Source organism: Barbus barbus (genome assembly GCF_936440315.1).
Source record: "Barbus barbus genome assembly, chromosome: 9".
Lineage (NCBI taxonomy): Eukaryota > Metazoa > Chordata > Actinopteri > Cypriniformes > Cyprinidae > Barbus > Barbus barbus.
Window position 1 is genome coordinate 8,538,832 of NC_136737.1, and position 16,232 is coordinate 8,555,063.

General features: G+C 36.4%; 1 protein-coding gene across 2 annotated transcripts in view; it reads right to left on the reverse strand.

The window, feature by feature from the left end:
• The window catches only part of LOC306875005 (acid-sensing ion channel 1B), a 170,786-nt gene that overhangs the window by 134,982 nt on the left and 19,572 nt on the right, over positions 1-16,232 (reverse strand). The gene's annotated exons all lie outside the window — the stretch shown is intronic.

The following is a 16,232-nucleotide window of genomic DNA, read 5'->3' on the forward strand; positions in this document are numbered from 1 at the left end:
AGTCACTTGATTTAATTGGTGTTTTAACAAATCAGCTGAACAAAATAAATGACTCATTTATAAGAGACAGTCACTTGATTTGCTCCTGAATGAACCAGTGTGTGTGTGTTTGAACAAATGAACAACTGAATGTCTCACTCATATTGAACCAATGAATCATTTTAAAGTAATAATTTATTGACTAACAAAAACAGTTACTTTGTTCCTGAATGAATTAGTTTAAACAAATCTGATGAACAGATGATTTATTGACTCATTCATTTGATTACTTTTATGAATGAATCGGTGTTTCTGAACTAATTGTTCGAGTGAATGAGTCATTTACTCATAATTAAATAAATTACTTGATTCATTCCAGAAAGACCAAATCGAAAAAAACTGAACAAATCAGTTAAGTGGATGATTCAATGACGCATTCATAAAGACAGTCATTTGTTCCGTTTTTGAATGAATCTGTGTTTCTGAAGAAATTGTATGAGTGAAAGAGTCACTTATTCAAGATAATCATTCGATTCATTCCAGAAAGAAACTGTGTTTTTGAACAAACCAGTTCATTGGGTTATTTAATGACTCACTCTTAACAGATATTCATTTAATTCCTGATCAAATTAGTAAATAATTAATTGACTCACTCAATGGCAGTCACTTGATTCATTCCAAAATAAATCATTGTGTTTTTAAATTCCTGAATAAATCTGTTGCTAAACATTTCAAAGCTGAACGTCTTTGAGTCAGTTGAATTAATCTGTCACTTTTTTTGTCATTAACCCTCTGGGCCCTGAGGGTGTTTTGGGGGCCTGGAGAAGTTTCGACATGCCCTGACATTTGTGCTTTTTTCAGTTGCTTATAAAAATATAAAGTCTAATAACACTGTAAACAGCACAATCAGGGCTACAATAATATGTTAGCAGCATTTATGTACATGATTGTGTTTTTGAGAAAACAACGTTTATGCGTGGTTAGTGAAAAACAAAAATTTTGAAGTCACTGAAATAAGACCATAAAACACATACAGAACAATTGTTCACAAGACTTTTGAGAACCGGATCTTGTAGGCTAGAATTTTTACTTCACAATTATGTGAAAATCATTCCGCTTACTCATTCACAGAAAACAATACATTGATTTAAATTTTTAAAAGACATGTTTTGTGATCTAAAGCCAATATGCGAGGGAGTGGTAATAGTCTTGAATATTAAGTGATTCTCACCTGAGAGACAAAGGGCCCTCCCCTAAAGCTGCTAATGGCCCATCAGTGTGACTGTGACTGAGGTAGGTAAAAGAGTGTGAGGAGACTGAAAAAATGGGTTTTTAAAATTATTTGTATTTTATTTACAACACAGTATAATCAAAACATACATAATGAAGGTCAAAAGACACATTATTGTGCACTGATCTAACCACAGAGATGTGAACAGACTTTGACTCGTTCCTGCAACAGATTCTGTTCAACAAGTGAAACAAATAAATCATACCTTATATTTACGTGTTATTTAAGTGTTTCTGCTACTTTCCATGGATTCAAGAAGAAACTGTTGAACTTCTGATGTTGCTGCAGCGCTCCCAGAGGAAAACAGTTTGAAGAGACTGAAAGTCAGCAGGATTCATCATCTGTGGTGCAGGTGTCTGATTCAATAAAATACAAACAACCAAAAAAAAAAAAGAAAAAACATTTGTGAGCATGTTTATATCAGGAGCATCTATATATATATATATATATATAGGTTTTGCAGTCATAGACTCATTCATTAAAAGGATATTTTATATCTGATAACTAATTGTTATCGTTTAGCACACTATTAAAATATATTTGTGAACAGATGATTAATAATAAACATGGTCTAAACATTCTTAGATGTGTAGCATTCATCGTGTTGTAATTTGGGAACAACCCAACTAGTAATGTGTTCAAGTTTATGTCACAATAACACGCTAACTAATGCAAAACATAAACATTACTTACTTATCAGATCATCTTCTCTACTGGATGAAATATTGCTCTTCTTTTGAGGGAAATCCAGCCTTTACTCAGCGCGTCTTCTTCCAGACACTAACATTATAGCAGCGATGAACAGTCTCCGTGTTTATGTTGGGCGTCTCCAAGCGAGCGCGAGTCACGTGGTTATTTGCATGTGAACGCGAGGGGGCGGGATCTCATAAAAAATAATGAGTTAGACGGGACAGACTGAACATCGTGTTGGTTTCATACGGATTACTTCATCACAGAATATTTGTTTTCGATATGACTTACTTCATTTGAAAGAAGACACTTCAAGCTTTCTATAGATATAACTCATGTCTGTGTGTTCAGTATTCGCTGAGTTACACTTCATTTTAGTGACGCATTTCTGTAAACAGATCGCGTAGATGGAGAAGACAGAGAGCGCACCCTGTTTGTTTTCTTTATTCTTCAAAAGCACAAAGTGTAGTTGTTATTATGAGTGTATACAAATAAAAGAAGACCCCTTACAGATTCGAATGGTGTATTGCTCTTATCTGAACGATCAAAAATGGCAGAGTAATTCAAGCTCATTTCTGCCTCATCAGGAAAATCTGCCCCAAAACGCGTATTCGCGTTTGTCGGGCTCAGAGGGTTAAACACTTTTTTATGACTCACTTATAAATACAGTAAACTGTTGCCAATTAATGATGCAACCTGCAGAAAGAGTCATGAAAGATGCATAATTATTTCATCATGATTCAAAGGATTCTAATTGATTCCAAACAAAGTCATAGTACTTTTAGACTGATTCTTTAAAAAGAACCATCTTACAACAATTTATTCATTTATGAATCAAGCCGTATATTTGTTTTAACGTAAAAAAAGATTAAAAAAAAAAACGCTTTCTATATAGACCCTTTTTAATTCTACTAATTTGCATTCTATGACATCCAATTCAGATTGCAATCCTGCTAATTGAGTAAAACATCTCCAGGACGCTATGCTCCAACTGACTAGTAAGCCAATTCTCAGATAACTGTTTGTTCTACCCACTTAAAAGATAGAAGTACTTGCATTGTCCAATCTATACAGACTGTGTCTGTTCCCAGAATAGCGAGGTCAAAATATAAACTTAATGCAGGATCTAGAAAAAAATCTGATCGTGATTAGACCAGAAAAACGCAAAATAAATGAACAAAAACAATTTTTAAAGCTTGGTCTCCTAAACATAAGATCACTCGCTCCCAAAGCAGTTATTGTAAATGAAATGATCACAGATAATAATTTTGATGTACTCTCTCTGACTGAAACCTGGCTGAAACCAAATGAATATTTTGGTCTAAATGAGTCTACTCCACCAAGCTACTGTTATAAACATGAGCCCCGTCAGACTGGTCGTGGCGGCGGTGTTGCAACAATATATAGTGATATTCTCAATGTTACTCAGAAAACAGGATACAGGAGGTTTAACGCATTCAAAATACTTCTGCTTAATGTTACACTGTTAGATATGCAAAAGAAATCTCTCCTGTCTCTTGCTCTGGCTACTGTGTATAGACCGCCAGGGCCATATACAGATTTCCTAAAAGAATTGGCAGATTTCCTCTCAGATCTATTGGTTAACGTTGATAAACTGCTAATTGTCGGAGATTTTAACAGTCACGTTGATAATACAAATGATGCGTTAGGACTTGCGTTTACTGACCTAATAAACTCTTTTGGAGTCAAGCAAAACGTCACCGGGCCCACTCATCGTTTTAATCATACGCTAGATTTAATTATATCGCATGGAATTGATCTTACCAATATAGATATCGCACCTCAAAGTGATGATGTTACTGATCATTTCCTTGTGTCGTGCATGCTGCGTATTACTGATATTAATTATATAGCTCCGCGTTATCGTCCGGGCAGAATTATTGTTCCAGCCACCAAAGACAGATTCACAAATAACATACCTGATTTATCTCAACTGCTCTGTGTACCCATAAATACACACGAACTAGACGAAATGACTAGCAACATGGGCACTATCTTCTCTAATACATTAGAAGCTGTTGCCCCCCTCAAATTGAAAAAGGTTAGAGAAAAACGTACTGCGCCATGGTACAACAGTTATACCCATTCTCTCAAGAAAGAAACTCGTAATCTTGAGCGCAAACGGAGAGAAACTTTTAAAGTTGTTAGAACTGCGTGGAAAAACAGTATGTCCAGCTATAGACAGGCTCTAAAAGCTGCCAGGGCAGAGCATATCCGCAAACTCATAGATAATAACCAAAACAATCCAAGGTTTTTATTTAGCACAGTGGCTAGATTAACAAATAAACAGACACCGCACAATCTAAATATTCCCTCACAGTTTAATAGTAATGACTTTATGAATTTCTTTACTGATAAAATAGATAACATCAGAAATACAATATCAAATGTAGATTCTACTGTGTCTAGTATTTTAGCATCATTCATCGCACCCAAAGCAACTGCAGTGCTTTACAACTATAGGACAGGAAGAGCTAAATAAACTTATCAGTGCATCTAAACCAACAACGTGTTTATTAGATCCTGTACCCACTAAACTAATGAAAGAGTTGTTACCTGTAGCAGAAGAACCGCTTCTCATATATTATTAACTCATCGTTATCTTTAGGTCACGTCCCAAAACCATTCAAGCTGGCGGTTATTAAGCTGATTATTAAGAAACCACAACTAGATTCTAATGAACTGGTAAATTACAGACCCATTTCAAATCTTCCGTTTATGTCTAAAATTTTTGAAAAAGTTGTGTCTGCTCAATTGTGCTCCTTATTGCAAAAAATGATCTCTATGAAGAATTTCAGCCAGGTTTCAGGCCTCACCATAGTACAAAAACTGCACTTGTTAAAATCACAAATGACTTGCTTCTTGCTTCATACCAAGGCTGCATCTCATTGCTAGTATTACTTGATCTTAGTGCTGCGTTCGACACTATAGACCATGACATACTCATAGATCGATTACAAAACTATACTGGTATTCAAGGGCAGGCTTTAAGATGGTTTAGATCCTACCTGTCCAATTGCTACCACTTTGTTCATTTAAATTGGGAGTCATCTCAATTATCACCAGTAAAGTATGGAGTACCACAAGGATCTGTCCTAGGTCCTATTTTCAATATACATGTTGCCCCTTGGTAATATTCTTAGAAAATACGGGATTAGTTTTCATTGTTAAGCTGATGATACTCAACTATATCTCTCAACAAGACCAGATGAATCTTCTTTAAACTATCGAAGCTAATAGATTGTGTAAAAAATGTAAAAGATTGGATGACCAATAATTTCCTCCTATTAAATTCAGATAAGACAGAGATATTACTTATTGGACCAAAAAACAGTACACAAAATCTGTTGGATTACAATTTGCAACTAGACGGATGTACTGTTACGTCCTCTTAAGTCAAAAATCTGTGTGTTATATTAGACAGCAACTTGTCCTTTGAAAATCATATTTCCCATGTTACAAAAACAGCATTCTTCCATCTTAGAAACATTGCCAAGCTTCGAAACATGCTGCCTGTTTCTGATGCAGAAAAGCTAGTTCATGCATTCATGACCTCTAGACTGGACTATTGTAATGCACTGCTAGGTGGTTGTCCTGCATCTTCAATAAACAAGCTACAGATAGTCCAAAATGCAGCGGCTAGAGTTCTTACCAGGTCAAGAAAATATGATCATATTACCCCAATTTTACAGTCTCTGCACTGGCTACCTATTAAGTTCCGTATCATTTACAAAATATTATTACTTGCCTATAAGGCCCTAAATGGTTTAGCTCCTGCGTACCTAACTTGTCTTCTACCACGCTACAGTCCAACCCACTCCCTAAGGTCGCAAAACTCTGGACTTTTGGTAGTAAAATGCCAACCCCTCAGAGGACCTCAGAGGATGCCAAAGCTCAGACAACATACAGAATTACCAAATTTTGCCATAAGTTAAATATATTAAGGTTCTGCAATATATAAATATATTGTGGAAACTTAATTTCCTGTAGAGCTGCTTTGCAACGATTTTTATCGTAAAAAGCGCTATAAAAAAAAACTTGAACTTGAACTTAAAACATAATATAAAATTCAGTGGTGGTACTTCACACGTCAACAAATCACAATCTATTAAAAGCAATTACAAAAAGTCAATCAAGCTTCTAGTCATGACAGAACTGCATAGGCTGCAGAGAAAATCTGAAATCACACAGGATATATAATTCAGTCAATATCCCATGAACCTTTGAGTTGGCAATTTAACTTGGTTAACTGAATCTATTAAGTGATCATCACACATAATTAGATGCTAATAAAATGTTTTGCATCCTATTGATCTCCAAGGCCTTCATAGAGAAATATCGAATCTGCTCCACTTGGGGCTTAACAAATCAATCTCTCAAAACTAACAAGACAAAGCTACCATTAAGAATGAAATATTTACTATCTCAATAGTTTCTCTAAAACTGTAAATGGAGAAGTTCCCAACACACCAAAGTCTCCATCAGAAGTTAAAGATCTCAATAAGAACTAATTTCTCAAGTTCCTCATCCAAGCTGCTCTCCACATTCATTTAAATGTAATTTTCCAAAATAATTTAACATCTGATCCTAAAGAGAAACAACTGAGAAGAGAACGAGCACTACCTGAACTTCTTTTCTTAGCATATTGTCACAGCGGTCACTCCTGACCTCACCGAGGACCCATATGTAAAACATTAGACCCTCTTTTCCCCTAACGACCCTGTTCCTCATTAGCACTGCATTTATAATTCACCGGCCGGGATCTAATTGATCACTACAGTAATGGAGAATTGATTGATCTGGCCTGAAAAGGGGTTGTGGGAATCATAACGCGAAGTCTCAGATGAGCCCTGAATGAGAACGAAGACACCGGAGGGGTTTAAAGACACAGAACGCCACGGAGAACTTCAAGAGCTTGTGAACTTCAGCTAATGCGCTTGGCGACAAGGGCCTAAAGCATGCAAATGTTTCTGGTGCATTCTGGGTACAATTTCAAGCAGTTAGACAGCCAGACACAATCTAAAGCCCATGTGTCAGCAGGTGTTTAGCCAATAGATTTCATTGATTCATGTCCATTATCAATGTTCCTGTAGTCCTGTGGAGACAGACATTGAGGAATGGATTGGCCGGCTCGATAACAGCAACCTCAGGTGGTAAGTATGAGTGGGCGGGGCTACAAACTGTGAGAGGAGGGATTAACCAATCAGATGTGTCAGTGTCTGGATCAACTGGTGGGCAAAGTAACGTTTGAGAACGACTTAGTTGTTTTTGGGAAATGCATCTCTGGATGGCAACTATGGTCGCAAGTTCTGTTGTCACCAATAGAGTTCAATGGAACTAATGACCATAGTTTTGGGAAACGCACTTCAGCAGAGCTCTGTATTATACTATCTATTTCAGTCATGTGATTTCCTACACCAATCAGATTCTAAAACTGATCTTATAATGCTTGTATTTTCTGAGATTTTCAAGCAAACCACCGATCGGTTTCAAAACCTTATACATTCTTATAGGCACATTCTAAGATGGCAGACGAGAAACGTTGTAAACATAAACACTATTTGTAAACACTATTTTGATTACAATCCAAATAGGGACGTTTTTTAAATTTGAATAAAATGAAAACTAAATGACTTTCAAAATCACATGAGCCAGTATTTTATTCACAACAGAACATGGATAACATAACAAATTATACAAATATTTTACACTTTTATCCACTAAATGAGCTTATTTCAAATTTGATGCCTGCTACAGGTCTCAAAAAAGTTGGCACGGGGGCAACAAAGGGCAGAAAAAGCAGCTGGGAGGACATCTAGCAACTAATTAAGTTATTTGACATCAGGTCTGTAACATGATTAGCAGAGTCTCTCAGAAGAGTCTCTCAGAAGTAAAGATGGGCAGAGGCTCTCCAATCTGTGAAAGGAGTACGTAAAAAGATTGTGGAATACTTTAAAAACAACATTCCTCAATGTCAAATTGCAAAGGCTTTGCAAATCTCATCATCTACAGTGCATAACATCATCAAAAGTTCAGAGAAACTGGAGAAATCTCTGTGCATAAGGGACAAGTCCGAAGACCTTTGTTGGATGCCCGTGGTCTTCGGGCCCTCAGACGACACTGCATCACTTATCGGTATGATTCTGTCATTGACATTACTAAATGGGCCCAGGAATACTTCCAGAAACCACTGTCGGTAAATACAATTCACCATGCCATCTGCAGATGCCAACTAAAGCTCTATCATGCCATCGTGTCCTGTGGGCCAAGGCTCATGTAAAATGGACTGTTTCAAAGTGGAAAAGTGTTCTATGGTCAGTCGAGGCCAAATTTGACATTCTTGTTGGAAATCACGGACGCCGTGCACTCCAGGCTAAAGAGGATGGAGACCTTCCAGCGTGTTATCAGCGTTAAGTTCAAAAGCAAAACACCAACACCAAAACTCCAAAAACTCATAACCTCGATGCCCAGACGTCTTCAAACTGTTTTGAAAAGAAGAGATGCTACACCATGGTAAACGTGTCCCCGTCCCAACTATTTTGAAATGAGATCAATTGGTGCATACAATTGTAAAATTTCTCAATTTAAACATTTGTTATGTTATCTATGTTCTATTGTGAATAAAATAGACTCATGCGATTGGAAAGTCTTTTAGTTTTCATTTTCAGATTTAAAAAACATTTCCGGAATTCAGGTTGTATTTTGGTGTATGATTAGGGGAATCACATGCTAACGGCAAGCTCTATTCGCGTGATATGCAATGCATTAACTAAAAAAAATGAAACCAAATTTTGACAAAAAAGATTAAGCTACAAAATTATACATTTATTATTTTATGAAAAACCAAAACTTAAATGAAAATGAAGAGTCGCATATACGTAATCATAAGCATTTAAAAAAAATACAAACAAAATTACTAAAACTAAAAACAGCTAATTCAAAATTATTACTATGACATTATCTAAATATTAAATACCACTGCTCACTAGGTTTTGAAATGGACCTGATGTCTTCCTATTGGAATAATTAAAGTTTCACTTCAAGCTAAATGTATGGTACAAATGAACACAAATTATTCACTATAGAAATGGATCTTAATTACAGGCCTCTGTTGTAACGTTCAAACATATTGAGTGGTATGAGCCTCAGCGGCTCTAATACATCTGAGCTGTTTGCCAATATACATTCATTAATTATAACTGCATATAATTTCGTTCTGTTTGAATCTGCTTTGCCGAAGGAGATCGTTATCATAAAAACACAAATTAGCTGCAGACTGGCCACTGATATCAATCTCACCTGCTCAAATCTGTAGTTCAAGTAAAAGCGCGCGCGTGTGTGTGTTAGCAGCAGGTTATGGGCTCGATGAGCAGCAGGGGTCATGTCAGCACAACATGCACGATCACCATCTGACCTCTTGGCTGAGACTCCAGCGTTACCATTTCCCTCTGACATAGTGAAGATGAAATATCACCTCCCATCAAACGCCGCATACAAATGAGAGAAAAAGAGACCCTGCATGATTCTGTGAAATTATTGTCGGATCATTTTGGAAAAACATGCCCAGAAAGCAATGTGCTCTACATGATATATATGTATATCAAAAGTAACAAAAACATTCACAAAATATTAGATTAAATAATACAAAATAAATATGTATTATTATTAAACATGCTATTTGTTTAAAAAAAGGGTACATACTGCACATTATGCCATAAAATGCAGTTTTATTTCCTTTCAGATTTCTTAAAGCGGACTAAAAGTTGCAGTTATTGCACGCAATAAACAAGAATAACTCATGTGGATCTTTTTTATAACCCTTACGGGATTATTTAGTGGATCAGGAAGTCCAAGAATCCAAGTCCAAGGATGATTATGGAAATACATTGTACTTGAGCGTGGCTCTGAAAATACGACGGAATAGGCAACTATGCAAAGCAGGGAATCTTTTCACTCGATCGTGCATAAAAATGCAAATTTAGGCCGGTCTCAAATGCTGTTTATTGGGAAGTGAAAGTAATCGGCTTTGCCTTAAACTCACAAAGGGCCTCCAATTTCCCATCCGACGTTTCTGTTTGCGAGGGAGAGCAATTGCACTCAGAGAAAGAAAAAAACAACAACAGCAAAATCACAAAAGAAGAGTTAATATGGTCAGAGCTGCTTCGTATTTTTTTTGTGGTACAGGTAACAGAACAATCAAGTCCATTCACATCAAAGTGCTTCGAGAGAGGGAGAGACAAAAGAAAAATCAAAAGGTCTGAAGACAGACGGGCCGGTTTGATCGAAGGGGAACACACACACACACACACATCCGCACGTGAAGTGCTGAGCCCTGTTGAATTGTCCATCAAACAACATCTCGTATTCATAAGACCTGCACACATCAGTCGGAATGCAACATCTGAAGAGGCGAGAGGAAGCAGAGTCTAAAAACAGTCTCTCTATCTAAATTAATCTAAACATCACAGGAACTGAATCGATTTTTATGAATTCTAAAGAAAATAGTGACTTTGAATGTCAAAAAGACCCCACAACGATGCTAGGGTGGGATGTTACTATGTTGCCAAATGGTTGCTAAGGTGTTTTGAGTGATTTAACGCACGCTCGCTAGGGTGTACTAGGAGGTATAATGCACTCTTATTCAGTTGCTAGTGTGTTTTAGATGTTACTATCCTGCCAGGGGGTTGCTAGGGTGGTGTTGGGTTTTAACTAGTGCTGTCAATCAATTGACATCAATTGATTGCACATTTTTCTGAAATCAGTAACGATTAATCATGATAAATCCCACCTAACATTAAAGTTTTTAAATATACTTTTATATTGCAATAATTCCACATTCAATCTTCGAATGAATGCAGAAACAATATAAATACAGTATATTCTAATATTTATTTAATGGCATCTTTTTTTGTGACTGAAGGTGAGTATCACTAATGCCAATACTACTGATGTCTCTTTTTTCCCCTAATATTTCAACATATGTAATATATATTACATATGTAATATTTCTATATGTAATGTTGACTACTAACATTACAGTATAATTGAGAGCTATTAATTTTAACATTTATTAATACTTAAAATAACTTATAATTAAAGTGAACTTAAAACAGTTTTCACATAAACCTGTTATAATATCACATTTACCTGTGCCATTCTGAGAGTGGGAAATATACAGAAATTGAATACAGTTATCAAACACTAAATTCTAAATTAAATAAAGAGTCCTTAAAATGTTAAAGTTATTGATTTCCTCTTTTTTCTTTTGTTCTTTGATTCACAGCAGCTCAGGTTATTAGGTTATTTGGCTGCTATTTCTTTAAGAGATGCCGCTGCTCAACTAAATAAATGCAATTTTGTCAAGAAAAAAAAAGAGACCGAAGCAGCAGTTGTGAGTGATGCCCCTGCGTTAAATATTTTTAACGCTGCTAAACTGAATTTTTTTTTTGACAGAACTAGTTTTAACCTATGTACTATAATATGCTATGCTACAATATACTATGGAGGACTAAAACTAATAACGCTTGACTTATCAAACACAGCTAAAATATGAGATTTTACCATACTGTTGAGAAGACCTCAGTGAATCTACATGATCTACTAATAAACACTGAATTCATGAACACTAGGGTGTAATTCTCAAAAGGGACCAGCACAACATGCCACCTTTACAGCAACACCCACATGAAGAGCTCATATTGGGCTGAATATCAATAAAATGAGATCTGGTGTGTGTATAAGCAGTAGTGAAATCTCTGGTTTAAAGCCATAACGCCGTGAGCCGATACACCCACTCATTCATTCACACATCTTCCTTTCCAAAAAAACAATACGAAAAAAGGAGAGTACTAGTAGACAGCAGCACATTTAAGAGCCCTCGCACACACTTCACTCACGGTGGGAGGAAATTAAAAACAGAAATGCTAATTTCCAGCCTAGACTCGCAATGCAAATTACCAGAAAGCAAACTAACCTGTGATATGTGACAATTAAAAAATAAAACGTAATTTTACACAATGTTAATATAATGCACAGGGTTGTCAATTTTCCATGTTGCACAATTAATTATATAAAAAAAGCAATTAATCATGCCTCTGATTGTTACAATATATTGACATTTGTTAATGTCACTTAACATTTTCTAGTCAGCCACAATAATGTTGTCAAGTCCTTATCTGGCTTCTCTCAGCACAGATTGATATACGCAATTAATTTGAGTAAATAACTGGAATATTAAGTCATTCATTTGATTTTAAAAATGGACAGACCTTGTAATGCATTAAAAGCATGTTTTCTCATTAAATATAACACAATCATGCAGTGGCCTGTAAAATCCAAAGAAACCAAGGCTTTTTCAGAAACCCAAAACATCAGGTTAAAATGCCCACAAGAGACGTTTTAATGGGGCATTAGAAATCGCTATTAACATTGAAAAAACTGCTGGAATGTCTTTTTCCTGTTAATCTAGAATAAAGTTAGAACGTGTAGCGAAAATAGTAAATTGCACAGGGTGGATATATCCTAGTCAATGAATTGTGTCCTCCTGGGGGACTTGAGCATTAAGTAAAGTTTGTTTTCATGGTAACTAGTTTGAAGAAACTTTCCCCTGATGTTCTGCAGGGAATTCTCTCCTCTGGAAGTTCAGTCTCTTTATCACAGGAGCAGTGGGCTGAGGCATCGGGATGAGACGGATGGATTTATGCGTACAATCATCAACAAACGTTTGAACTCAGACTGAACTCGGGTCTGTTTTTAGGTCGCAGTGTTCTTTCGCTAAAGGAACCTACACTAAATGACCCTTCTGGTGTTGTGTGGCTTGTCATAATGAGAGTGTAATTAAAGTACACTGGCCATTTTATCCACAAAGGTGCAATATCTACCAACAGATGCATGACTTGACTGTTTTCGACAGATGCTAAATAAAACCCAATGACAGAAATGACCTTGGAGACGGAAAGAAGCTAAATAATAACAATAGAGTGGCTTAATAATAATAATAAAAACAGAACAAAATGATAAAATTAACAGATCTCGGAACAAATGACAGACAGGATAGATAAACTAACGACAGATGGACAGATTGAACAACAGACAAACAGAATGAAAATAAGAAAATAAGAAAAATAACAGAGAATGCTAGGTGGAACAATAGAACAAACAATAGCTAGAATGAATGAACATCAGAACAAACAAAGGATAGAAACACAAAAACATCAGAATACTAGAACAAGTGACAGTGGTGAAATGAACTATAGATGGAACGAATTTAGCAAAACGAATGAATTAATCAAAAGAGTACTAGAACAAATGAATGATAGCCAAAATAAGTACTAGAACGAATGAACGATGTTTAGAATGAATGACAGCTAGAATGAGAGCTAAAACAAATTCTCAATAGCTAGAGCAAATACATAGAAAATCAGACAATGCTAGAAAAACACAGAAGGAAAGATGATCAAACAGCACATAACTAGAATGGTAGATGGAACAAATAGCTAGAACAAACGACTGATAGTTACAATGAGTGCTAGAAAAAATAACCACCAACAATCAATGGACAGCACTAGAAAGAACAACACTAAAAGACAGATAGCTAGAACGCTAGCTAAAATTAATGACCAATACCTAGCACAAACAACTAATAGCTAGAACACACAACTGATCTATAGAACGACAAAAACATGGATAGAAAGAACAAACTAAAATGACAGCTTTCCATCTATTGATAATGACCAACCAACCAATCCATAGACAGAAAAAACTATGCTAGAAAGAAAGATAGGACAAACAGTAGATAGCTAGAATGAGATCCAGAACAAACAACCATTAGCTAGAACAATCGATAACTGGAATAAGAACTAGAATAAGAACTAGAATGAACAGCTAGAATGACAGCAAAAATTAACAATCAATAGCTAAAACAACTGATAGCTAGAATGAGAGCTAGAATGAACAGCCAAAACTAGAATGAACAGCTGATAACCAGAATGAGCGCTAGAATGAACAGCCAATGCTAAAATGATTTAGAATGAACAGCCGATAGCCAGAATGATCAGCCGATGCTAGAATGAACTAGAACAAACAGCCGATAGCCAGAATGATCAGCCGATGCTAGAATGAACTAGAACAAACAGCTGATAGCCAGAATGAGAGCTAGACCGAACAGCCGATGCTAAAATTAACTAGAATGAACAGCCGATAGCCAGAATTAACAGCCGATGCTAGAATGAACTAGAACAAACAGCTGATAGCCAGAATGAGAGCTAGACCGAACAGCCAATGCTAGACTGAACTAGAATGAACTGCTGATGGCCATAATGAGAGCTAGAATGAACAGCCGATGCTAGAATGAACTAGAACGAACAGCCAACGCCAAAATGAACTAGAACGAACAGCTGATAGCCAGAGTAAGAGCTAGAACGAACAGCCGATGCTAGAATGAACTAGAACGAACAGCCAACGCCAAAATGAACTAGAACGAACAGCTGATAGCCAGAATGAGAGCTAGACCGAACAGCCAATGCTAGACTGAACTAGAATGAACTGCTGATGGCCATAATGAGAGCTAGAATGAACAGCCGATGCTAGAATGAACTAGAACGAACAGCCAACGCCAAAATGAACTAGAACGAACAGCTGATAGCCAGAGTAAGAGCTAGAACGAACAGCCGATGCTAGAATGAACTAGAACGAACAGCTGATGGCCATAATGAGAGCTAGAACGAACAGCCGATGCTAGAATGAACTAGAACGAACAGTCAATGCCAGAATGAACTAGAACGAACAGCTGATAGCCAGAGTAAGAGCTAGAACGAACAGCCGATGCTAGAATGAACTAGAACGAACAGCTGATGGCCATAATGAGAGCTAGAATGAACAGCCGATGCTAGAATGAACTAGAACGAACAGTCAATGCCAGAATGAACTAGAACGAACAGCTGTTAGCCAGAATGAGAGCTAGAACGAACAGCCAATGCTATAATGAACTAGAACGAAGAGCAGATGGTAGAATGAGCTAGAACAAACAGCTAATAGTTAGAATAAGAGCTAGAACAAATGACTGATCTAAAGAATAAAAACATAGAAATATAGAAAGATAGAGCAAACAACAGACAGAGAATGCTAGATAGACACAGCAAGCATCACACGTGTCATGTGAAGGTAGTTTAGTTGCTTCATTACTCATGTGTGTCTCATCATACAGTGTTATTGCTCTCTGCTGAGCTGTTCAACATCAGCACAAACACACACTCACATCAGCACAACTCCCCTCGTACACGTGTGCACTCCACCGCAGGGATCTCACAGCAGCTGGGGCTTATGGGTCCACCAGGACACTGAAGGAAATGGCACGGATGCTTGCTTACATCTCAGCACATGCTTTTAAAGCTGGGGTTTATATGCATGACAATCAGCTGATTATCCAAGAGCATGAGGTCAGCAAATTAGGTTTAGGTTCCTATAATGAACTAAAAGTTTTCAGACACCATTGAAAAAGAGCACTCTAAGGGAATTTTTTTTAATCAGAAAATATTTAAATACATTGGAAAAAATAGTTATTTTACTTCAAAGGATGTATCTACGAGGAAAAATTCACCAAAAATATCTCTAGTGCCTAAAACGTGAGATTTTTGCTTGGAATGAAAATAAGTTTTTCAAAGCATTAAATTATGAATGAATGTAAAAAGCTGAGTTGGCAAATTTCAGATGTCAAGAGACAAAATAAATCAAACACAAATTCAGACTTGCACTGGAAGTAGTTTTAAATCAATCGTAATATCATTGAGATCTTCTGCAGCACTTAAAAATGTCAGTGTTCATCTCTCGTAAGAGTAACACTAATTAATCGCCTCTTATCAATAATCAATACGGTCCTCTCACACAGCGCTTTAAACTGATCTATGGAGACAGCACACCTTTAAAAGCTTTTCCATCTGAGTCATTCACGTTAACCAGGACGATAATGTCTTAAAGCTTAAATTAAACTAGCAATCTCAATGATTGAGCATTAATTGAAAAAATAATTGTGTAAGTTCCATTAAGCTCAGTGTCAGTCAAAAGTTATTGCAATTTTGCCAAATACACTCAAAATAGAACCAACTTTACATATTTGGAAACGTGTGCTTTTTAAAAAAAAAGTAATACAGCATCTATATGGAAAAACACCTTTCCTTCTACAGATGCCATCAATCAGATATAGCAAGATGACGAATAAACCCATTACAGAATCCTTATCCGTGGATCACCAGGG